The sequence below is a fragment of the Lactuca saligna genome, chromosome 1, assembly GCF_052625555.1.
Source record: "Lactuca saligna cultivar CGN05327 chromosome 1, ASM5262555v1, whole genome shotgun sequence".
NCBI classification, from domain to species: Eukaryota; Viridiplantae; Streptophyta; class Magnoliopsida; order Asterales; family Asteraceae; genus Lactuca; species Lactuca saligna.
The window spans coordinates 158,118,694-158,143,326 of record NC_136417.1 but is presented as its reverse complement, the minus strand read 5'-3'; the positions used below and the strand labels follow the sequence as shown (position 1 = coordinate 158,143,326).

Below are 24,633 nucleotides of genomic sequence, written 5' to 3'. Positions count from 1 at the left end.
GCACCCTATTTGAAGGACTTTATGTTCTTCTCTCAGGCTCCTTATTTCTTTTGAGAGATAGAAAACCCTAAGCTCGTGAGTGTGAGGCCATTGGAGGGAGATTGAAGCTTTGAAAGGTGTTCTAGTGGAAGAAGCTTGAAGATCAAAAGGGCTTGCATCAAGTGAGTGATGTAGATCCAGAATCTACTGCAGTTTGGGCACATCTTGGAGGTAATAAGCTGTTACCTTGCCTTTATTGCTTCTAGATGTATTCTTGATTGAGATTTGGGGCCATTTTGGTATGATTGAGATCTATTTCAGGTTTGGAGTTTAGATATGAGCTTGGTACTCCATATCTAGACTTGTGATGGTCTAGAATGCCATAAAGCATCAGTCAATGAGTTGTTGGTGAAGCCCCTTTGTCTTAAACCCTAGCCCTAGAGTTATTTAGACCTTTAACTCCTTGGTTTCACATAAAGTTTGCAACTTTACGTGGGAGTTATCCACTACAAGAGTGGATATACAGTTTGGAGCCCCAACATGGCTCGAAAAGCCTCAGTATGGATTAAGGACTGAAGGGACTCGACGAGTCACATGGGTGGACTCGGCGAGTCATATCAAGATGGGCATGGCCTCGATGAGTTGGAAGAACAACTCGGCGAGTCTATTGAAGATTGTCCTGGACTCGGCGAGTCAGGTCACAGAACCCTAACCTCTTTTGGTTAAAACCTTGGATTAGTGAGTCGGTTAGCGACTCAGTGAGTTGGGCATGATGGAACTCAGAGATCATTGGACTCGACGAGTCTTAGGGTGACTTGGCGAGTTGAGTCGTGCTGTGAGAGTTTTCTGAGTTTGAGAACTCGGTGAGTCGACGGGTTGACTCAGCGAGTAGAGTCAATCAGGATGGTTGACTTTGGCCAGGACTTTGACTTTGATCTGTTTGACCTTCAGGGGTGTTATGGTAATTTTCGGATATTTATGTCATTGGATCATTAATGATTATAGGCATTGAAGTTGGAGGCAGTGCTTCAGGTTTGTGCTTTCGTGATTCGGTTCGGCAGTTTCTAGGTGAGTTATCATCACTATATCAACAGGGTCTAAAGCACCAAGGCCGGCCCTTTATAGGATGGGAATCTGGGTATTTTTTTGATATGTTTTTTAGTTGCTAGATCTGCATCCTGGTTTTAGGATGGTATTATGTTGGTGACCTGGTTAAGGTCAGTATCCTGGTTTTAGGATGGTGTTATGTTAGGGACCTGGTTAAGGTCGGTATCCTAGTATGTAGGGTAATGTTATGTTAGTGACCGGTTAGGTCAATATCCTGGTTAGGATGTTGCTATGCTGCGTGATCTGATAGATTCGTTTGTTTGGTTGAGGGTTGTGATGTGATTAACTATTTTATGTGCACATGGTTGTTTGGCTGGGCTTGGGTTGAGGCGGGTCCTGCTTTGTGCTATAGGCCAAAATACCCATGGTGGACAGGATACCCCGAAGGCCCAGCGAGCGGTCCGGATAGGCTGAAGGCCCAAGAGGGTGGTCCAAACGTACCAGAGCTCGGAGAGTGGACCAGGCCGACTGAAGGCCCAGTGCGGGTGTACCAGTCATACTGTAGACTTAGAGGGTGGACCAGGTGGATTGAAGGTCCGGTGCAGGCAGACCAATCAAACTGTAGAATCAATATACATGGCTAGACTCGTAGAGTGGAGCAGGTGTTCTGAAGGCCCGGTGCGGCCAGACCAGTCACATTGTAGACTTAATATGCATGGTTATTCTGTATTGTGATATGACATGAGTATGGTTATATGTGGTTGGTATTTTGGGGATAACTCACTAAGCTTTCGGGCTTACAGTTGTAGTGTTTTGGTTTTAGGTACTTCAGGAGATCGTGGCAAGGAGAAGGCCTGATCGTATCGCTCCTCATACTTCATGATTTTGTGATATGGTTATGGGGATACTCTGATGTTTAAACTCTTTTGAAAACAAATTGTTATAACTTAATGGCTTTTTAATGAATTAAAATGTTTTAAATTGGTGCAACTTTTATGAGTGTTACACCTAAATGTATATTTGAGGTGAAAGGATTGGAACATGAAGAAGTTAAATTTGATTGTAGATCACGAGCCCATGCTACTTTCCATAGGATCAAAAGATAACTAGTTCTTCCATGTTTGTTATTCAATCAAATATATGAATTTATAATGCCATCAAAACATTACATCTAAACCTTGAGTGTGTTGCTAAGGATTAGTGCTGACATTTGCAAGAATGTGCAGTCACTAAAATGAAGTAAGAAGACTAAAACATGGAGAAGATAATTTGATCTTGAATTCCAAGCCCTTGCTACATTCATATGATCAAAAGAAAACTCTTTTCAAAATGTTTAGTTGATGGTATTATAATTGAAATTGTTTATACTATGATTCATGAGATAGTTCTGATTTATTTAAATATGGAGCATTCTAACATGTTAAAAGACAGTCATGGATTGTATGAAGCTAGTATACTAGCAATAGTTCAAAATTGATTTGAACATTTAAATAAGGTGTATTGTTGTGAATATATGTTGATGTTCGTTCAACTAATGGATCGTTCAAATTGACCATAATAAGTACTTATTCAAATACATCCAAATGTTTGGTTAAAATGTATTTGTGGAATCATAGTATTGGATACATAAATCAGAAATGCATTACCAAGTATCTAGTTGGAATAGATTTTGGATATCATTTCACCTCGAGTTTTATGATAAATGCAAAAATTGTTTATCAAGATAGATGATGAATGCGTCACTGGGTGATGTAAGTATCTGTTGGAATTAGTTCACACTAATGGACCGTTCAGATTAACCACGATACATAGTGAGACCAACTTCATATGAATGTGAGTCTGGAACCTCTCAGGTGTTCAGAGCTCTCATATAGCGAAGTTAAGAATCAATTGGGAAATAGGATGAGACACTCATAGTGAGAGTCTCAGTCCAAACTTTATCAATCATCTAAGTGATCGTAAAAGAGTTTCATGATCTATCTCCGCCCAAAACACTACCACTAGGAAGTGTTATTTGGATAGAGAAACAAATCGTTCATTGATTTCGTACTAGATGAGTTGCATTGTGTTTGCTAATAATTTGAGGATTGTACCATGAATAATGTTACAAGAAGTACTTTGGTATTGTGCCAAATAAGTAGGTTCTTGAAACACTCTACGGTATGTGAAGTGGGATTTTATCCTCACTGCTATATATGGAAGTCTACGATTATGAGGCTTATGCTTGTCGTGGAGCGCTCGACAATCTAGGACTTTGATTAAAGATGTGTTATCTCATTAGAGAACCCATTAAGCATTTTGGATAATTGTTTAACAACCTTCTAAGAACAAAGTGTATGTTGCTCAAAGGGCAGTCTTCCAAGAGAGGGGGATGATTTCCAAAAGGGCTAGTGGGAGCCACATTGATCTTGATAAGATTCAAGAGTCAACCAACAACGATCCTAAAGTTAGACATAACATTCAATTTGGAATTGAAAGAGCTATTAAGGAAACTGACATATTTCCATTTTTCATTATAGATCTGATAGAAGACGTCATGTACCTAGTTATATAAGAGTTTATATTGCTAAGGTATTCGAGTCACTGGTAGATAGCAATCAGACTGTACCATCTATCGGAAGCTATGGTAGGCCCTAAAGGCTACAACATGGAAGGAATACATGTAAAGCGAGATTCAGTCCATGTATGTTGAAACTTGGTAGACCTAGCACTTGACCTTAACCCTTAGGTGCAAGTGATCTTCAAGTAGAGACAATCATGGATAAGAACAAACACATAATTAAACGAAGATAGGTTTTGAAGGATGTGTAAGCTTAAGAAGTTCATTATGGACCGAAATAAGCATCTTGCAAGTGGGATCATTATTTCAACGAGAAAGTTCAAGGAGTCTGAATTTCAAGAAATAAAGATAAGCCATATATATGTCAAAGCTAGTGCGGAGTAATTCGAATCTTTGTTTTAATAAGAAATGTTCAAAGAGTTTGAATATCTAAAAACATAGATAAGCCATATATATGCCAGTGCTATTGGGAGCACTGTAGTCACCCTTGTATTGTACATAGATAATGTACGATTTATAGGAAACTGTATTCTAACTTTGTAGGTGTAAAAGCTTGGCTTGGTATGAGAACTGTTTCACTATGATATACATGGGAGATACAAGACACGTGCATAATAACGATCTATGGAGATAGATCAAAGTGATTCATTGGATTAAACAAAACTACATGGAATGTTGAGGTAACTTGAAAAGGAGTTTAGGCTTATTACAATATGGCATGACAATGAGCAATGCTAATGTCCTAGTTCTACTATTGAGCTAAAGCAAATGATTCGTGTCCCACATGCTTCTGTTATGGGATCGATCATACATGTCATGACATGTACCATATCTAATGACTTGTATGTCTCGTGCAACACAAGTTTGATTATTTCAATTTTGCCAAGAATCAACGAATCAAGATCAAGAAAATTTTAAGTGTCCTTGGAGGACAGAAGATATGATCTTGATAGTATGGAAGAGATCATTGTAAGAGTTACATTGATGCTAAGTTCCATACTAATAAAGACGTTTTCGTTTGCAATCGGATTTTGTGCTTCTTTGAATTGTGAAGTTTTAGCTTGGAAGAGTACCAAGTATTACACCATAGTGGATTTTGCAAACTTGGAGTGTGTTGCGGTTGGTTAAATTGCAATGAAGACAATGTGGATGAAAGAGATTCATTAGTGACATCTTTGTTGAAATTCAATCATTGATCGTCCTTATGAAGTCTCTTTGTGACTTTAAGGGTGAACTTACCTAGAGTATGGATCCCAAGTCACACAATCTCACATGACGTATACTCAGTGTATACCATCGTGTTTGATAGTGATTCAAATGTGAAGATGTCATAGTCAATATTTCATATCGAAAAATAATCTTGTTGATCCATTCCTAAGCCAATGTCACTGACCAAGTCTGACAGTCAGACAAAGTCTAGAAGCATTAATTAGATTTGCAAATGAATTGGCTTAAACACTCTTAGTTTGGTTAGTTTTAAAACCCTAGAACTTTAAGCAATATAGGTTTTAATTTGATTTGGCAATTATTAAGTGGTGATCTTAATATATGGTGGATTTCGGTCATTTCAATTAGCCTATCATTGCGTTCTCACTTTGCATGTTTGGAACCCACTTCTCGAGTATTAATTTACTCAAACATCCATAGTCAGACATACTCTTCGAAGTAAGTAGTAATTCAAGACTGTCATGAGTATTAGTGGATTGTCCATATTTATTGGACATAGCAAAGAGATTGTGCTAACACTCATGAGTGCTTAATAGAGATTTAAGTATTGGACCAACCCACGCTTAGAGATTACTTCATGGATTCAGTCACGAGTAATTCTAAGACGATAATGTATTCTATTCTTCAAACCTAGATACATGTGGGGTTTTTCTCTATGATTATGTTATGCATTGGACTACTCCAATGCTAACTATAAGTAGTAGTTATAAAGGGTATGTCCATGTGTGACATGATGAAATAGACAAAAACTATGTAATCGAAGTTTATTCGTTCTTTCTGCCTTAATAGGAGAAGCGATATCTATGGGCCCCTCGATGATTTGGTACTAACATCTAAAGTTCTTGGCCGAGCCCTGACTAGAATTGATGTGTTCAATTTAGTAGTCTGATGCAGTCGTCCCAAATCTATATCAGGAAACATAATCCTGAATTTTTGAGATTGACCATTATCCATGTCTTGAATTCATACAGATATCATAGAACGAAGGGATAGTTGATCACTTATCTAAGGGTTGAATCTTGATTAGATCAAGAGTTCAGTAGTTATATTGGATGGCTAACTCTTTGTTGATTATTGGAGAAGTATTAGTCCTAGTATAGTTGATGACTTGTCCAAATGGGAGACTGTTGGAATAGTGTTCAAGGTCATTAACTATTGGTAATATTTCTAATAATAGCAGGGTCCTTTTGGGTTGCCCTCAAGACCCAAATTGAGTAGAATAATTAAAGGAGAAATTGATTTATTAATTATTATGGTTAATAATTAATTAGAAACTAATTGGAAATATATTTTGGGAATTAATTAACAGTTTAATTAATTAAAGGGTTGAATGTTCATTAATCGATAGTTAGTTAATGAGGAATGTTCTAGAACATTATGGAATTAGGATTGGATGAAAATCACTCCGTCCCACATGGGAAAGGAGTGAAATTTCGTGGTTATGCCTCCATCCCACATGGGAAGGAATACTAAACCTTAGGAGGCATCCAAGGCTATAAATAGGGCCTTAAGGATTTCATTCCTACTTGCACCTTCTTCTTCCCACTCTTAGTAATGATTTCTAACCCCTTTGGGTTTGTGAAATTGACCTTTCTCCTAGTTATTTTTATTCCATTCTTTGGTGTCATAAGGTGTGACACCATTAGAGGGATTTTGGTTTGGGTCCTTTCATCCAAGCAACTTCATGGAGGTTCAAGATCTCAAGCATGGAGATCAAGGGCTACATTTGAGGTGTGTTTTCTTACTTATGTTTTAGTTTTCTAGGGTTGATGTAATTAGCATGAAGCCATAGATCCATAGGATTCATGTACACTTAGGTATATTGTTCTTTCGATTTTTCCTCTACCTAGTTTTAGAGTGTAATTGATGCGTACAAAACGCAACACAAACTACTAATGACTTCCCTTTGCCAATCGCCACTCGTAATGGTTCCTCCAAATACGATTTCATCAAGGCTTGTTGCTTCTCTAATCCTTAAGTTACGTCCTATATTTTGTTGTGATACATGACTGTAGTTGATTTTACATTAATTTATCTCCTTAGCTATGTATAGATAGATGTAAACGATTGCGTTGGTTATAGGTTTTGTTTCTTTGTTTTCAGGTGAAAGTATGGTTGGGTGATAATGCTGATCACTACTATGTCCTCTCTAGATTTTTGCTTAGTAGAATGTTGACTGTTACTAAGGTGTTTTCATCATTTCTTTGTTACTTATTCTTCGTATTATCATTCCAGTAAAGTTTTAAGTTAAACATCATAGTGTTTTTGTTTTCAGATTCCTAATCATGTTGCTCTAAAAATTTCCCTTGAACTCAAGAAGCTGCGCATATATAATAGCCTTCTGGACGTGTATGTCATCATATCACATCCTCCAAATACTACCTTAACCTATGTCGCTTTAGATCTCATATATTAGTTTTTTGCAGCTCTCAATCTAATCTAGAAGCTAATTTGTTTAAGGTATATACATCTACCCCTGTTATCTCCATTTTATTTATGTTTAAGTTTTTACATTATGCCACATTCAAATCAAAGACAAAACAATAATTATGACTTTGATGCAGCTCATGGAAAGGCCGGGCTATGGGCAAGAATATATAAATCATTACAAGATGTTGACAAGGTATTTCCCAACTCCCCCTTTTGTCCCCTTTTATAAATTCTTAATTTAGTAATTAAATCTTTCTTTTGTATTTATATCTTTTGTAGATTTGACCATCAGCGAGTACCATTAGTTATTCTTGTATGTGGCACAACATGTGTTGGAAAGTCAACAATTGCTACCCATCTTGGTTAAAGGCTAAACTTGCCAAATGTTTCACAAGTGAATCTTGATGTCCCTTGTTTTTCTATATTTCAAATATATAAACACATAATTTCATTTTTCTTGATGTTACTGACGGATATTGTGTATGAATTGCTAAGAACGTCAACAGAGTATGTAACATATCAACACTTATATATGACAACTTAATACACACATTCTTATCTTAATACAAACTACCATATAATATAGTAATATCCCACTTTGTCTTTTATCAGTGCACCTTTGACATCTTCACCTATTTGGGCATGTGAATTTAGCTCATCAGAGGAGCTAATTACTGAATTTTGTAGAGAATGCAGAATCGTTCAAAAAGGTAATGTACTTTTTGTTTAAATCAAATTGTTTTTCGTTTGTTTTTTTTACATTAAAGGACTATCTTTTGTTTTGTCATATGTTTAGCTGGTGATTTAAAGAAAGCAATGAAAGATGGGAAGCCGATCATCATTGAGGTAACACAGAGTACACTTTTTTATGGCAAATCATTCGTTCTCATGTAGATACAACAAATATTGACCTTTTTTTCCCTTGCAGGGGATGCATGTGGATCCTAGTATATATTTAATGGATGAAGAGAACAAATCACCACATAAGGCTTCAAAAACAGATGAAAATGACTTAAAAGACACAGAAAATAATGCTGAAATTTCCAAAACATAAGCAATTGGAGAAGAGTTGGATAAAGTTTCAGATGGGGTCAAATCTGTCCATATTGTTGACCAAGCTGCTGGTAGTCAAACTTAGCTCTTAATTTTATTTATTTATTTTTATTTTGTTACTTTCTTATTTCTTATTTGGTCATTCATATGACAATAAGCATATTTTAAGAAGAGAAAAATCCGGGGTCACTGAACCAGTAATAATTCCTATAGTCCTTAAGATGGCAGAATTTGATCATAAGGTAAAGATTATTAATAATTCATATCATTTTCTTCTTTTGTTTTCTTTTTCCTTTTTTAAAATTTGAAAATATCACTTGCTCTTATCATCTGTAGGCACTACTAGAAATGTGGATATCTAGCAAGAAATTCAGTGATAAGTATCCAATCTAGGTGTCAAAATTTATTAAGATTTATTATTTATTGTTGGATCTAGGGAAAATATATATTGATTTTTTTTAATGTTTTCAGGAAAAAGATAAAGTGATTAACAACTTAAAAACCATTCAAGATTATTTATGCTTATTCAAGTCACATGGATTAACAGTTGCTAATATATCTGCTACAACATTCCCAAAAACTTTTGATTTATTGCTAATAAAAGAATCTTAACAAATATTATCACCACATGGATTAACAGTTGCTAATATATCTGCTCATTCATTAGGATGGACAATATTAAAGTGTTAATTCTAAAATTATTGTTGATTTAGATATAAATATACTTGTTTTATAAAATTTAATATCTTGTTTGTGTATTTGAAATGCTTTAATACATTGTTGATTTAGGAAAAACAACAAGTTTACTATTTGAACAGTTTAAGGATAAACAAAACAAACATGAGGAGAAAACAATATAAAATGAGATGTGCTTCGTATTTGGAGGAACCATTACGAGTGGCGATTGGCAAGGGGAAGTCATTAGTAGTTTGTTGCTTCTCCAATTCTTCATCTTCCAGAAGGAATACTCTCTTTGAAAAAGATGAATTTGCTTCGATAGTTCCGCTAGGGCTTGCAATTAACATTGATTTGTCCTTCATCGTCTGGTTTTACAGAGTTGCGGTTGAGAGCATATACCGATCATAAATCAATGGGGAAAACAGTGACCAAAGGTCGTGATTTGTATATGTTCTTTCACTCTAGATCAATAGAGATGATTTCATTCAGAACATCGCAATCATGCAAATCATCTAAGAAGCACCTCTCATTTTACGAAGCTAACAATGAATAAGGGAGATTTTAACATGAGGAGAAATTGCACTTTCAAAAAAAAACATGAGGAGAAAGCAATATAAACAGTTAAACACTAGTATTCTAATAATTTAGAATGAACTATTTACATTTCACCTCTATACTTTAAATTTTCTATCACTTTGACAGTAAGTTATGAAAAGTTGTTTGTTTTGTTTATCCTTAAATTGTTCAAATAGTAAACTTGTCATTTTTCCTAAATCAACAATGTATTAAAGCATTTCAAGTACACAAACAACGCATTAAATTTTCTAAAACAAGTATATTTAGATCTAAATCAACAATAATTTTGAAATTAACACTTTAATTTTGTCCATCCTAATGAAGCATGCAACAATGGTTTGTTTAGACTTTAGAGCATAATAATAGAAAAACAAGTTTGAAGATCAGAAAGTCAAATCAACAGAACCTAATGCTACAAAACATTTTTATACTTATAAAAAAAGTCAATATACACAATGAAAGGAATCACATTCTGCCCATTGCAGGAATCATCCATTCCATTAAACAAAACAAACAACTTTTCAAGATATTAATTAATCTGTACTCTTAACTTCCACATGTCTGATTACTGCTTCCTTTTGAGGCAGCCGATATACCTTGCTCAATACACTAAAAAAAAATATCAGGAAGTAAAAGAATCTTAACAAATATTATCACCAACTATAGCTCATGCTAATTTCAAAAAACTTTCGATTTATTGACTTTATATTTAAACAGAAATTAGGCAAGTTTTATTATACCTGAAGGAGATGATTGTGCAGCCAATCAAGAGTTTGTGGGAATGTTGTAGCAGATATATTAGCAACTATTAATCCATGTGATTTAAATGAGCATAGATAATCTTGAATGGTTTTTAAGTTGTTAATCACTTTATCTTTTTCCTGAAAACATTAAAAAAAATCAATATATTTTTCTTTCCTAGATCAACAATAAATAATAAATCTTAATAAATTTTGACACATGGATTGGATACTTATTACTGAATTTCCTGCTAGATATTCACTCTTCTAGTAGTGCCTCCATATGATAAGAGCAAGTGATATTTTCAAATTTTAAAAAAGGAAAAAGAAAAGAAAAGAAAAAAATGATGTGAATTATTAATAATCTTTACCTTATGATCAAATTCTGCCATCTTAAGGACTATATGAATTATTACCGGTTTAGTGACCCCGAATTTTTCTCTTCTTTAAATAGGCTTACTGTCATCTGAATGGCCAAATAAGAAATAAGAAAGTAACAAAATAAAAATAAATAAATAAAATTAAGAGCTAAGTTTGACTACAAGAAGCTTGGTCAACAATATGGACAGATTTTACCCCATCTGAAACTTTATCCAACTCTTCTCCAATTGCTTATGTTTTGGAAATTTCAACATTATTTTATGTGTCTTTTAAGTCATTTTCATATGTTTTTGAAGCCTTATGTGGTGATTTGTTCTCTTCATCCATTAAATATATACTAGGATCCACATGCATCCTCTGCAAGGGCAAAAAAGGACAATATTTGTTGTATCTACATGAGAACGAATGATTTGCCATAAAAAAGTGTACTTTGTGTTACCTCAATGATGATCGGCTTCCCATCTTTCATTGCTTTCTTTAAATCACCAGCCAAACGTATGACAAAACAAAAGAAAGTCCTTTAATGTAAAAAAACAAACAAAAAATAATTTGATTTAAACAAAAAGTACATTACCTTTTCGAACGATTCTGCATTCTTTACAAAATTTAGTAATTAGTTCCTCTGATGAAATAAAGTCGCGTGCCCAAATAGGTGAAGATGTCAAAGGTGCACTGAGAAAAGACAAAGTGGTATATTACTATATTATATGGTAGTTTGTATTCAAATAAGAATATGTGTATTAAGTTGTCATATATAAGTGTTGATATGTTACATACTCTGTTGATGTTCTTAGCAATTCATACACCATATCTATCTGTAACATCAAGAAAAATGAAACTATGTGTTTATATATTTGAAATATAGAAAAACAAGGGAGATCAAGATTCACTTGTGAAACATTTGGCAAGTTTAGCCTTTGACCAAGCTGGGTAGCAATTGTTGACTTTCCAACACATGCTGTGTCACATACAAGAATAACTAATGGTACTCGCTGATGGTGAAATCTACAAAAGGTATAAATACAAAAGAAAGATTTAATTACTATATTAAGAATTTATAAAAAGAGACAAAAGGGGAGTTGGGAAATACCTTGCCATCATCTTGTAATGATTTATATATTCTTGCCCATAGCCCGCCTTTCCATGACCTGCAATCAAAGTTATAATTATGGTTATGTCTTTCATTTTGAAAGTGGCATACTGTAAAAACTCAAACATGGCTAAAATGGAGATAACAGGGGTGTGTATATATATATATATATATATATATATATATATATATACATATATATGTATATATATATATATACCTTAAACAAATTAGCTTCCAGATCAGATTGAGAGCTGCAAAAAACTATTATATAAGATTTAAAGAGACATATGTTAAGGTAGTATTTGGAGGATATGCTATGATGACATACACGTCCAGAAGGCTATTATCGGTGAGCAGCTTCTTGAGTTCAAGGGAAATTTTTACAGCGACATGATTAGGAATCTGAAGACAAAAACACTATGATGTTTAACATAAAACTTTACTGGAATGATAATACGAAGAATAAGTAACAAAGAAATGTCGAAAACACCTTAGTAACAGTCAACATTCTGCTAAGCAAAAATCTAGAGAGGACATAGTAATGATCAGCATTATCACCCAACCATACTTTCACCTGAAAACAAAGTAGCAAAACCTATAACCAACGCAATCGTTTACACCTATCTATACATAGCTAATTAGATAAATTAATGTAAAATCAGCTAAAGTTATATATCACAACAAGAAGTAGGAAGAAACTTAAGGATTAGAGAAGCAATAAACCTTGACGAAATCGTATTTGGAGGAACCATTACGAGTGGCGATTGGCAAAGGGAAGTCACTAGTAGTTTGTTGCATCTCTGATTCTTCATCTTCTAGAAGGAATACTCTGTTTGAAAAAGATGAATTTTCTTCGGTAGTTCCACTAGGGTTTGCAATTAACATTGATTTTTCTTTCTTCATCGTCTAGTTTTAAGCTCAGAGTTGCAGCTGAGAACATATACTGATCATAAATCAGTGGGGAAAACAGTGATCAGAGGTCGTGATTTGTATATGTTCTTTCACTCTAGATCAATAGAGATGATTTCATTTAGAAATCGTCTAAAAATGAATAAGGGAGATTTTAATTTTAACATGAGGAGAAATCAATATAAACAGTTAAACACTACTACTATAATAATTTTGAATGAACTATTTACACTTTCACCCCTATACTTTAAATTTTCTGTCACTTTGACATTAAGACATAAAAAGTTAAACACTACTACTAGCCCAATAGAAAGCCCAAGCCCATACTCTACTTCTTCGTCTTTTTTTGTATGAAATCAACTCACTCGCTGAATTTAATGTAACTGCAAAACATGTTTTATGAAAAAAAAAATTCATTTAAAATCTTATTATAAACTTTTCAATAAATAATTATACATTTTAAATCAACTAGAGATATTATGCTACTTTTGAACTGTAACCCTTGTATTCTTATTTTTTTAATTTATTATATGCTTTTTATCCAATGATACACATAATCATTTTTCATTAACAAAATAGTTGTATTTAGTATATGTTTTCCTCATAAGAGTATCGATGCCCGAATTTCCAAAAATAGTAAACAACAAAAAAAACTAACAACTATAGGATGTTATAATTATACCATATTCTTTTCTTAAATATATTGAATCGTTAGTATCTACCCTAATAAATAAAAAACTTTTATGCCAAATGTCAATTTCTCATTGACTTTGCCACATGTTAATTTTCGGGCAGTTTAGACTGATTTATTTTCCACTTGCAATTTGTTATTTTGTTCATTTCTATTTATTAATTGCCACAACGTTATATTATTTAAGCCACATCATTATAATAATTAATTCAAATGATAATGACAACTCAAAATCTATTCATTCCTTCTATGTATCGTTTAATGTTAGTAGTCACTATTTACACGAGTAAAATGTATAATTAGAATGATCAATATGATTAAAGGAAGGATTAGATGAATAATTTCCCGATGTATTTGTTTTGGAATGAAATCGTTCCTCATAACAATTTCCAATCTTGAATTTATATTTTATATGATCCGATGTTTTTTTTAATTGTTTATCCTTTCTCTAGCTTCAACTCATTAGTGAATTTGGGTCAATTGCATAATCAGGTAATACTTTGCTCTAATTGTTGTTAAATATAAACTTGAAAACGAAAATTTTCTGTGAAATTTGTGTCACTAATGCATGGTTGTAAACATTTTATATTCTAGAAAGTGTAATGCTTTCACTTTCATTTAACCAAATAAGGGCGGTGGCAGAAATTGTTTTAATCAAACTATGAACTATGTCTGTTTAAATGCAAATGCAGGGAAACAAATTATCAATTATGTAAACTGTAAAGAGAACAGACATTGTCCTTGAACTGGCACTGTAATTATTTTATTTTTTTCTACAAACTTTCATGTCTAATCTTTGATAATATAATGTGTCATGCAAGTTTATTCAAAAAAGTTATTGTGGTTAAAAACGTTGGTGTTGTCATAGAGAATCATATTTTTATTTTATTATTTTTTATAATTTGTGTATTACAACGAAAAGACTTCTACAGTATGTCAAATGGGTAAAGTGCATTTTCGTCTTTTTTATCCTAAATTTCCTTTTCTCTGTTAATGAAGTGGCTTTATCCCCATTACTTAATGAATGGGTAGTGATTCGTACACAACAATTTTTTGGCATACACAACAATTCATGCATTATATAGATGTACAATACAACATTTTAAAGCACCAATTGTTGTGTATGGAGAAAAATTGTTGTGTACTTGAAATGGCAATCTATTTAAAAATTAAAATATATTTTTTACAAACTTTCATGTCAAATCTTCATAACACCAGGCATGGTGCATTGTTTTTCAAAATAGTCAATGTGCTCATTCAAATACATGTGTCTGTTTCAAACCTATGGTATAATAGCATTTTGGCCAATACCTTTTTATTTTCCCTTTTAAGTAACGCCTTTCCCTTCTAATTTTGAGTAATTTAAAAAAATGCTATTAATACATGATTGGGAAAAAAAAGTCATTTGTCTTTTACAAATTTGTTGTTTTTTTTTTCCTATTTATGTCACTTATAGCATATTACTTATCTCTTTTAAAACAATTATTAAAATAAATTAAAGTAGGTTGCTACAATTGTATCGAGCTCATACTTATCTGTTTTAAATCAATTATTAAATGAAATAAAACTTGGTTGTTTATTTTTAATTTTTATAGTTTTTTTAGGCATAATATGATTTTCTTCATAATTTTTTGAAAATGCTTATATTCAATTTTAAAGTTCATGGCTCCAACCAAAATTACGATGATGTAATTATTTTAATTAATATACCCAAATTTCACATACATCCTCCCTTTCTTTTTACTTTAAAATTTGAACTGATAATTTTTAATGTTGCTTCTAATGTTAATCTCATGACATTTTTGCCCCCTTATATGCTTGGATATTGACAGCTTCGACTAGAAATATAATATATGGTAAATCCAATTCTTTTTTTTTTAATAAATGATGCCAACAAGATAATTTAAGTGCTATGAGAAAATAGTGAAAGTTTAACAATTTAAATAAGCAAATTAGAGAGATATTTGACACGTACTATTTTTGGTCAACAAAAAGGTCGAGATGATAAATAGCTTTAGAAGCATAACAGATTGCAAAAAAAAAAAAATTTAACTTTTAAATCTCCAAATTTCCCTTTGTCTGTGTCTGTTTTTTTACAACTATAATGAATTTGAAAAGAATTTTGTTCCTGGTTTTCATCTTTTCACTTATTTAGATATCCTTATAGCACTAAAAGAAATAAGAAAAGAGTTAGAAAATGGTAATGTTGTGATTGATAGACATACAATATGAGAACCCTAACAGGTTGTAACTACATTTGGAAGTATAATGTTGTAATTTTTGAGGTAATGTCTTATGAAAAAGATCAAATCCATAAAGAAGGTCAAGTGGTGCATGTTTCTCACATCTAAGGCTCTGTACAAAGAAAAACTATAACGAAAGTTTAGTGGAATTCCTAGATTTATCTAATTTGAAGTAAATGATTTTCATTTCAGATGTATTTTTTAGCAATTTTTCAAATCTAATCTAGCAATTTATGCTGATTTGCTTAACAACAGTCTGTTTTATAGCTTTTTTGCAAGTCTAATTTAACATTATGTATTTTTTTTCTTATAAAGGATTGTATGATGCTATTATGGGATAAAAACGATAAGCTTGATGCTCTTACGTGATAAAAATGAAAATTTGATGCTATTATTAGATAAAAATGAAAGTATGATGCCATTATGTGTTAAAAAAGAAATTACGATATTATTATGGGATAAAAAAAAAAGTATGATGCTTTTATGTGATAAAAAGGAAAGTATGATGTTATAATGTCATAAAAATAAAAGTATGATGTTATTATGGGATGAAAATGAAAGTATGATGTTATTATGTGATAAAAATGAAATTATGTTGCTATTAAGGGATGAACAATTAAAGTAAGCCATTCATAAATCTAAGTAAGTACTTAATTTTGTTAATGACAAGTATGTTCCTACATATGTTAAAAGTGTTAGTTTTAGTAAAATATGATAAGTATAGTGCTATTACGTATCAAAAACGAAAAATAGGATGCGATTTTTTTCTACTTATAAATCTAAGTAAGTTCTTGGTTCCGTTGTAAGAAGGGTTGATGATTTGAAAGGTAGTATTTTTATTTTCTGCTCATATTTAGCTAATATATATATATATATATATATATATATATATATATATATATATATATATATATATATATATATATATATATATATATATATATATATATATATATATATATATGATTCATCATCCATTTTGTTTTATATGTTCAAAAAATAATAATATTATCTGTAACAACCGGTAATATATTAATATTACTTCTTTTTGAATATATGAAACAAATTCAATGGTAACAAAAAAACTTTGTTGTTTAAATATGAACTTAAAACAAAGTAGTACCTTTTAAGTCATTAACTTTATATTTTATTGTAATTTGGTCATCTAATTTTTTTTTTTTATATATAATCGGTCATTTAAGTGATCATTTACATTATTTTTAGACATTCAATGGGTTGAGTTGGTTTCTTAGTTGAATTGTTATTTAAATAAATTAGACAAATATGTTTAGGTAACCTAAGTAATTTCATGTATCATTAAATGTGATATCTCTGTGTTCAAAAGGTTGTCTTCTTCGTTCCCGATCCATTAACCAAAGGCCAGGAGAATAACTACAATTAGCTAAATAATAGAACTATGCTCCATTTTATCTGGCAAAATAATAGAACGATTAACTAACAAATTATTACGTTGGTAAATTACAAACCCAGTTTGTTCTCTATGGGATTTCTACATAATATGTGATTTTGTTAACACATTATGTTTGGTAACAGAAGGACAAAAAAACCTTACCGAGAGCTGTTGTCGACGACTTTTAGGGAGCTAGAGGACAGCGCTTCCGACGGCGTCTATTGGAGGAGGCGGTGGTCGGCTAGTGGCGAAAGGGCTGGTGTAGTGTTGCAGATCGGAGATGCAGTCGGAGGGAGCGATGAGGTATCGAGTGAAGTAGGAAGAGAGAGAGAGAGAGAGAGAGAGAGAGAGAGAGGGAACTGGAGCTAGAATATCAGGGTAAAATAGTGAATGAATCTAGCTTTGTATTTGTTTCATTGTACAAAAACATGGGATTAGTAAAAAGGTTATTTTTGAAGTCCAAAAAGTTCAAAAAAATATTTCTAAAATAGCTAAGAATTGTTCGACAACAAATATACTGTAACAACACAATAAAATTGATTGTTCATTGTAACAACACAATAAAATTGATAAAACTTTGAGTGCTAAGAACGGTTTGATAAAACTTTGAGTGCGTGAGAACGTGTAACGAAAAGATAATAGGTGATCAGAGCCGAAAGTTTTTCCAAAACAAACATTAACATATACAAAAAGTAAAATGAAAATAAAGAGATGAAATGCATGTTCATCATACTTAATCTTTTTCAAATTAAACTAGTAGGTGATCTAGGGTTTCGCCCAAATCGTTAAAAATCAGTGCTTTTAAAATTTTTAAAAAAAGGACCAAAACTTACAAAATCCAAAAAAATAAAAAAATAAGAAGAAAATCAAAAGTGGACCAAAATTGCAAAGCTTAAGAAAATCCAGTGACCATGTATATATAAATTAAAGTGGACCAAAACTGTCAAGCTCAACAAACACAAACCATTTATCAACAATACCGACTCAATCAGGTGTTGTTCACACTCTCACATAACTTAATGTTCATAAGGATCTTATGTATTGAATATGTATATTAATGTGAGTCCACCGTAAAAAAAAATATATAAATAAATAGATAGTAATTATGGTTAGTGACCAAATAGAAATATCTATAAACAATAAAACTGAAAATACGAAGAGGGTTTGAACTTTGAAGTAAACATAAAACATGTGCACATTAGTTAGGAAATTCTATACTTTTGTAAACATTAACAATGGCAACAATTGTAACCATGACTTGAAAACATGAATGATGTTATTCAATGACAACAAACTTCCATCAAAATCCAATTGAAAAGCCAAAACTCCATACAAAACACTTCAAATAGTCAACTAAGGATTGGAAACCCTACAAATGTTGGTTTAAGTCCATTATGGACTAGGATTTCCTTATTGGGCCTAGTGGACTAATAAGTTTCCAATTTGACTATTTTAGGCTTAGAACCCTTAAATGGGCTCTAATTGAACCCACTTTCATGAAACTAAACATTTTGGGCCATAATGGGCCTAAAATGAATTGGTTTACCCTTGATGGGCCTTATTGGGGCATAACAAATCTAATTAACCCTAATGGGCCATAAACACATTCTTTTATGCCAATTGGGCCGTGAATACACTTAAGGGCCCAATGGGCCGAAAACCTTCTTATGGGCTTTATAATTTCGAGTAAGGGCCAAGATAAGGCCCAAACCCTACCATAATTACCCCATTTTGACCCAAGTGTAAAATAAATAAATAAATACATATTAACAATAGAGATTAAGCTAACCAAAACATGACACATCTTTATTGTTTGGAGGATAACCAAGTTAATACACCACATGCATCTAGACAAATCACTTATATCCATGCACTCTTCTCTTCCCCTCTTCTTAAACTTTCGGCCGAGAACAAGAAGCACACAGACACATAATCTCAAAACTCTTTCTAAGTATACATTGAAGAACACCTCTCCTCTTTCATCAACAAATTTCGAGACTTAGAAGCATTTCAAGGAGGTTTACATTCAACAATCACTCCAAGTCACATACTAGTAAACTCATCAAAATTCGAAGGTCCCTTCAAGAAGCTTGCTAGAGCCGAAAACCACACCATCTTCTTCCATGTTTTCATCAAAATAGATTCCATACCCAAATGTGAGTTCATACCCCTTGTTTTTTGATTTTCATATGATTTTGGGGGAGAATACTAGTAAAAATATGTGGATTTATGTGTTATATGCTTGATATGTGTGATTTCTTTATTTATGTGGTAAAATTTTGTTAGATCTTTACATATCTCGACATCTTAAGCAACAATTAGTGATAAACCATAAACTAAGACACCTTATACATCATCTTATCAAGATAAAAATGTTTACATGTTTAAGATATAAAAATTTAAAGTAAAAATCTTGTAAAGGGTCATATTTGTCAAGAAAACAAAAGTTAAGGGCAAAAAGTGACATTTATGGATTTAAAAGGGCAAAACAGGTCATACATGTATAAAAATAGATTTTTATGACAATCGTGTTTTTCAAAGGGTCAAAAGTGTAAATTTTAGCCTAATGGGCTTAAATTTTTGGGCCTCACGGTTTGAGCCCAAACTTGCGAAAAATAAAGATTTTGGACTAAAAATTTCATTTACTCAAATTTTGAGCCATAAATGTAAAAAAAACAAAATTCAGGGTTGAAAATAACATTTATTTCTAAATTGGGGCTAAAAATGCAAAGTTTTTGAAAAGTGGGCAGAAAATATAAAATTTACGGGAAAATGGGCCAAAGATGTAAACTTTTATCAAATAAGGGTTGGAAATGTTAAATAATTATATTTTGGGCTAAAATTGCAATCTAAATTATATTTGGGCCGAAAATGCCAAATAAAATGAATTAAAGGGCTAAAAAAATGTCATTTTTCATCAAAAAGGACTAAAAATGTCATTTTATGCTAAGAAGGGGTTGAAAATGTAATTTCATGTGAAAATAGGGCTGAAATGGTCAAATAAACATTTTAGGTCAAATATGTCAATATTCAAAACAATTGGGCCAAAAATATAAATTGCTATAACATATGTATTTAAAAGTTTGTATATTTTTATAAAACAATGTTATTATTACAAATCATACGTTGAATATTTTAACTTCGTAATCATACACTCCGAGTAAAACAAACCGTATACCACAATTAATATATAAAAACGAATCAACGATACGATTGTTGGGCCTAATATCTCTTACACATGCTTACTGGGCCTTCGTGACCCAATCGCATGTTTATTGGGCCCAATATAACCATTACATGTCTATTGGGCCTTAGTGAACCAATTACATACTTAACGGGCCTAAATTATCCTTTACATGTTAATTAAGCCTTAGTGTTCTATTTACATGATAATTGGGCCTGGATTATTCATTATATGCTTAACGGGCCTTAAGTGTCCATTTGCATACCTAACAAGCCTTGAAATAACTTATATGTCTAATAAGCCACAGTTGTCCTCTTTCATGTTTGTTGGGATTTATCCTTTCATGTCCATGTATCATCTAGTGTTTGTAATTCTAAATACATATAGCGTTATACATATTCATGGGGTGATAATTGGGAACTAGTAGGAACAATCGGTTGACACCAATGAGTGTTCAGCCGTAGCCTGTAGTTCAGAGTCTTCTAGAGGGAGAGCGAGAGTTTGTGTACATATCTATACGGGGGTGACTCCCCCACACCTGAGTTGTTCGCTACAGTTAGACTCAGCCAGTCTAGGGTGAAAAAATATTAATCAAAACCGGCATTTGGAAAAATGCCAAGACAAGCGAATTAGTCATTTATCATGAATGGTTATAACGACTCACGTAGAGATCCATTACCATCTATACATTCATGGGAAATCAAATTCATACATGGTGGCGATACAAAAACAATTCATATGATAATGCAAATATTACAATATTGTTATAGATCGGAAAATATCGGATTTTCCAGGAAATACCATCATTCACTTTCTTTTAGATACATCAAATACAAAACAAGGAAAACTCTTGGGATTCATTCATTTATACATGTTTTGAAATCTCTCTCTCTCACACACACATACACACACACACACACACACATATATATATATATATATCTATATATATATATTGGATCACCACATCGTGTTACAAACTAATTTACAGAAAATATCGGATTTCCTGGGTTATACAAACGATACAAAGCTTTTTAATCAAATTTGCTTATGAACTCACCAACATTATATATGTTGAACGTTTTCAAAATAACTTGTATTCTCAGGTAATCGATAAGTCGAAGAACTATCAAGTGTTCTTTTGGGAATCTCTTTTGTGAAATGTTAACTCTCGTATAATTTATGTTCGAAATATGTAATATTAAACAATGTACATGATGTGAACAATACCAGTTTTATTATGTAATGTTTGGTGATGATTGTGTTATGTTTCATGTATATTCATTGTGATGATATACAATTGATAGTCACACGATCCCTCGGAGATTTCCGCCGTCCGGTTCGAGGGTGTGACAGGTTCGTATCAGAACTCTGGTTATAGTGAACTAGCATATCTAACCATACATTGATATGCAACGATAAACACAAAAAGGGGCTAAATAACTCTGAACAAAATAAATAATATACAGACTTATTTGCGTAACATAGAAAAATCAGCATAACTATAATCCATATAAGACTTTGGAAATGTTTTGACATTTCGATCAAACTGGGATTGCTCCTAGTTGTGTTATGGATGAATGTAGCCTGATCAACTGCATTCCCTCATAATACGACTATCGCATAACCGGAAGCAATTGTGATGAAAAACGAAATTAAAAATTTAATACTGTAAACTTACTTTCTTTGCATATTCCATAACCCAGGTTTTTCGCATAGTCGCCATGGATGAAAACCAACAAGGAATCCAATTTCATCAAGGTTTAGTAGCTCATGGGATGTTGGAAGAGAACCCTGAGGAGAAGTAGGGGGCCGCCCCTGGCGTTGAGCATGACGAGTACACTAATATGGACTACAAGTTCTATGAAACTGACGAAGACACGGAGGATGATAGGGACACAGGTGAATTCCACGTCGAACCATCTGCCGATAATGCACACCAGGACCCTCTTGCACTAGCAGGAAACCCCGTTGATAGGCTCCCTCTATGGAAGAAGAGGTTGCCACTCTCCGACAATAATTATTTGCGATGGAGGCGCGTGTTGTGTCAGCCAAACAAGAGAGGGATGAGGTCATCGGAGAGATGACTGAGATGGCTCAACTGTTAGCACAGCATTTTGGGATCTGATTTCACCACTACCATTAGGCATCTATTAGTTTAACCTGAAACTATAGTATCTACCAGTGAGATTAGGTCTCTTTTATGTGCACTATGTTATGTACTGCCGACTCTATGTTTAAGTGATTACACTACTCATAGAGTCATTATTCTGTCGGATTCTATACTTTTATGTACTGCATGCCCTATCGGGCAAATTTCATGTATAAAATCAAATATTATTACTAGGAATACTATGTGTTTTATTGTGATGTGGTCATGTGTTATGTGCTTTATTTCCTTGTTTTATGAAAGATAATGGAATTAACTTCATGCACGAATCGAACCACCGAGGGGGTAATACCCTTAAGATATGTCATGCAACTCACCATCTTTCCGTTCCATGACAAAAGATGCCTCGAAAGCCTCCAACAAACATCAATGCACCACCATCACCATCACCACCACCACCACCACCACTTACCCTAGAAATGAACTCGGCTACCTTTCAAGCAGCAGTCTCGGCTGCAGTTGCTGCAACCTTGACCCACATCCACAATGGAAACAATGGCGGAGGCAACAGAAACGGAGCCGAAAGCTCAAATCAAGGGATGAACCAAGGGCCAACCAAGTCATGTACATATAAGGACTTTATCAACGCCAAACCTCGAACCTTCAATAGGATGGGAGGAGTGATAACCTTGAAAAGGTGGATAGAGAAGGTGGAATCGATGTTCGAGATAAGCAGATGTCCTGAGGAATGCAAGGTGAAGTTTGCGGCATGCACGTTCCTTGACCAAGCTCTTTCATGGTCGAATGGGCGTGTAGAAGCCATGATGCTCCCGGTGGCAAATGCGATGCCATGGGAGGAACTGAAAGTCATGCTGAGAGCAGACTACTGCCCAAGAGGGGAGTTCAAAAAATGGAACAGGAACTGTGGAATCTCACAGTTCGAAACTCTAACATTGACACCTACATTTCGAGGTTTAGTGAACTATCGCTTTTGTGCCTACGGATGATTAACTCCGGCGGTGTGAAGATCGAACGATTTGTTTGGGGACTAACCTCCCCTGTTCAAGGAAATATGATCGCTGCTAACTCAGAAACGTTCGACAGTGCCAAGAGGTTGGCTAAGAAATTGTATGATCATGATAACAAGAAGAGTGAAAAGATCAGGGAAAGTGAAAACAAGAAGGAATGAGAAAACAAGAAAGGAAAGAACAACAAGTGAAAGGGATAACAAAGCCCAGAGTCATCGAAGAAACAACAGACAGTGACAGCCCATGCCGTAACCACTCAAGTTCCCTCCCCACCACATGCTCCAGCCTTAGCTACACCGAGTACCCGTAGACAACACTCTGGAAATCTCCCAAGGTGCAGCAAGTGCAATCTACATCACTATGGTGAATGCAAGGAGATGCAATGTACCAGTTGCAATCGAAAAGGTCATACAACAAGATATTGTAGGACTTTTCCTCCCCAGAATCAACAACAAGGAAACAACTACAACAACAATCGTAACAACAACAACAACAAAAACAACGACAACAACAACTGCAAGAACAGCAACAACGTTGGGGCCAGCCACACTTTCTATGGGTGTGGAACGATTGGGCATTTCCGACGAAACTGCGCCAATGTCAATAACCAAGGGAACGGAGGATCGGGAAGAGTTTTGACCATTGGACAAGGAGAAGCAGTCCAGGACCCCACTGTTGTCACCGGTACGTTCCTACTTAACAACACGTATGCATGCATCTTATTTGATAGTGGGGCAGAGCGGAGTTTTGTGAGTAATAAGTTCAAACGCGTGTTAAAACAACAATCCCAGAAGCTCAATGAAGCCTTTATAGTGGAAATGGCTAATGGGAAAACAGAATCAACTAAAGACATCTATATAGGATGCACGTTAACTCTAAACAAACACACATTTCAAATAAATTTGATGCCAGTAAACATTACGAGTTTTGAAGTGATAATCGGCATGGATAGGTTGAGCCCCGTCATGTTGATATTGTGTGCCACTAGAAGTCCGATCTCCTTCATCTCCCCAACCACGAAACCCTACTTATTTATGGAGATAAACTCGACATCAATCTTCATCTCATGTTGTGCATCAAGGCACAGAAGTGCTTACACAAGAGGAACAACACATTCCTGGACCACATTGTAGATAAGTCCATAGAAGAAATCAGCATTCAAGATATTCCAGTGGCTTGTGATTTCCCTAATGTATTTCCCAAAGATCTTCCGGGAATACCCTCAGATAGACAGGTCGAATTCCGAATTGACCTTGTACCTGGAGCCACTCACCAATTGCCAAATCACCCTAT

At 33.6% G+C, this 24,633-nt stretch overlaps 2 pseudogenes across 1 annotated transcript; one reads left to right on the top strand and one right to left on the bottom strand.

Annotated features, from left to right (window-relative positions):
- The first annotated feature begins 6,689 nt into the window (after positions 1-6,689).
- On the top strand, positions 6,690-8,908 carry LOC145012871 (uncharacterized; annotated as a pseudogene).
- A 1,069-nt stretch (positions 8,909-9,977) lies between these two features.
- Positions 9,978-12,667, bottom strand: LOC145001153 (P-loop NTPase domain-containing protein LPA1 homolog 2-like; annotated as a pseudogene). The gene is made up of 14 exons (XR_013661496.1): positions 12,488-12,667; positions 12,255-12,338; positions 12,093-12,166; positions 11,982-12,015; positions 11,762-11,819; positions 11,562-11,676; positions 11,449-11,486; positions 11,246-11,343; positions 11,111-11,166; positions 10,830-11,028; positions 10,662-10,756; positions 10,511-10,567; positions 10,291-10,431; positions 9,978-10,159 (listed from the first exon to the last, which is right to left on the bottom strand). The product of XR_013661496.1 is annotated as a P-loop NTPase domain-containing protein LPA1 homolog 2-like (transcript).
- Positions 12,668-24,633: the final 11,966 nt, after the last annotated feature.